This window comes from Elephantulus edwardii, unplaced genomic scaffold (genome assembly GCF_000299155.1).
Source record: "Elephantulus edwardii isolate Elephantulus edwardi_28Jun2011 unplaced genomic scaffold, EleEdw1.0 scaffold00292, whole genome shotgun sequence".
NCBI lineage: Eukaryota > Metazoa > Chordata > Mammalia > Macroscelidea > Macroscelididae > Elephantulus > Elephantulus edwardii.
Genome location: NW_006400042.1, coordinates 2,703,310 through 2,705,641, shown reverse-complemented (window position 1 = coordinate 2,705,641; position 2,332 = coordinate 2,703,310).

Sequence of the window (2,332 nt, the reverse complement as noted above, 5' to 3'; positions counted from 1 at the left end):
GTCAGAACTGCATGGATGTGTCCGAATTCAAGTCAACTCCTACCGTCCACTGCGTCTGCGCACAGCACCTTGACCAGTCCCAAAGGTCAGAGCTGGCAGGGGGGTCGCGAGCTGGGTTGGAGGAGCAATGCGATACCTAAATATGGGGGTCGTGGGTCAGAGCTGCAGGGCCGTGTCCCAATTCAAGTCCAATCCCATGGTCCACTGCGTCAGCTCACGGCACCTTGGCCAGTCCCAAAGTTCAGAGCAGGCGGGGGCGTCGTGAGCTGGGTCGGGTCAGAGTTGGCGGAGGGTTCGCGAGGTGGGTCCGGGGGAGCAATGCAATACCTGAAGATGGTGGTCTTGGGTCAGAGCTGCAGGGTTGCGTCCCATTCCAAGTCCACTCCCACGGTCCAGTGCGTCTGCACATGGCACCTTGGCCAGTCCCAAAGTTCAAAGTTGGAGGGGGTTCGCGAGCTGGGTAGGGGGGAGCAATGTGATACCTAAAGATGGGGGTCGTAGGTCAGAGCTGCAGCTGTGTTTCCTAGTTCAAGTCCACTCCCACCGTCCACTGCGTCTGCACATGGCACCTTGGCCAGTTCCAAAGTTCAGAACTGGCGGGGGGGTTGCGATCTGTGTCGGGTCAGAGCTGGCAGGGGGATCACGAGCTCGGTCGGGCGGAGCAATGCAATAAATATAGCTAGGGGTTGTGGGTCAGAGCTGCAGGGGTGTGTCCCAATTCAAGTCCACTCCCACGCTCCAGTGCATCTGTGCACGGCACATTGGCCAGTACAAGTTCAGAGCTGGTGGGCGGTAATGAGCTGGGTCGGGAGGAGGAATGTGATACCTAAAGATGGGGGTCATGGGTCAGAGCTGCAGAGGTGTGTCCCAATTCAAGTCCACTCCCACGGTCCACTGTGTCAGCGCACGGCACCTTGGCCAGTCCAAAAGTTCAGAACTGGCGGAGGGAGTCGCAAGCTGGGTCGGGGGGGAGTAATGTGATTCCTAAACATGGGGGTCGTGGGTCAGAGCTGCAGGGGTGGGTCCCAATTCAAGTCCACTCCCACTGTCCACTGCGTCTGTGCACGGCACCCTGGCCAGTCCCAAAGCTCAGAGCTGGCTGGGGGGGAGGTCGCGAGCTGAATTGGGTCAGAGGTGGTGGGGGGCTCGCGAGCTGGGTCGGGGGAATATGGGGGTCCTGAGTCAGGGCTGCAGGGTTGGGTTACAATTCAAGTCCACTCGCACCGTCCACTGAGTCTGCACATGGCATCTTGGCCAGTCCCAACATCCAGAGCTGGCGGGGTTGTAGCAAGCTGGGTCAGGTCAGAGCTGGCAGGTGGGAAGCGAGCTGGGTCGCGGGGAGCAATGCAATAACTGAAGACGGGGGTCGTGGGTCAGAGATGGAGGGGTGTGTCCCAATTCAAGTCCATTCCCACTGTCCACTGCGTCTGCGCACGGCATCTTGGCCAGTAAAAAGATCAGAGTTGCCGGGGCGTTCTCAAGCTGGGTTGGGAGGAGCAATGCCATACCTAATGATGGGGGTCGTGGATCAGAGCTGCAGAGTGGTGTCACAATTCAAGTCCACTCCAACGTTCCACTGCGTCTGCACACCGCATCTTGGCCAGTAAAAAGATCAGAGCTGCCGGTGCGTTCTCAAGCTGGGTCGGGGGGAGCAAAGCGATTCCTAAAGATAGGGGTCATGGGTCAGGGCTGCAGCTGTGTGTCCCAATTCTAGTCCACTCCCACAGTTCACTGCGTCTGCGCACAGCGCCTTGGCCAGTCACAAAGTTCAGAGCTGGCGGGGGGGGGGCGCGAGCTGGGTCAGGGGCAGCAATGCAATAGCTAATAAGGGAGTCATGGGTCAGAGTTGCAGGGCTGTGTCCCAATTCAAGTCCACTCCCACCGTCCACTGCCTCTGCACATGGCATCTTGGAAAGTCCCAATGTTCAGAGCTGGCGGGGGGGTCGCGAGCTCGGTCGCAAGGAGCAATGCGATACCTAAAGATGGTGGTCAGGGGTCAGAGCTGCAGCTGTGTGTGCAATTCAAGTCCACTCCAACCGCCCACTGCGTCTGCGCACGGCACCTTGGCCAGTCCCAAAGTTCAGAGCTGGCGGGGGGCTCGCGAGCTGGGTAGGGTCAGAGCTGGTTGGGGAGTCACGAGCTGTGTCGGGGGGACCAATGCAATACCTGAAGATGGGGATCCTGGGTCAGGGCTGCAGGCGTGGATCCCAATTCAAGTCCACTCCCAAGGTCCACTGCGTCTGCACGTGGCACCTTGGCCAGGCCCAAAGTTTAGGGCTGGCGGTGGCATCGCGAGCTGTGTCGGGAGGAGCAATGTGATACCTAAAGATGG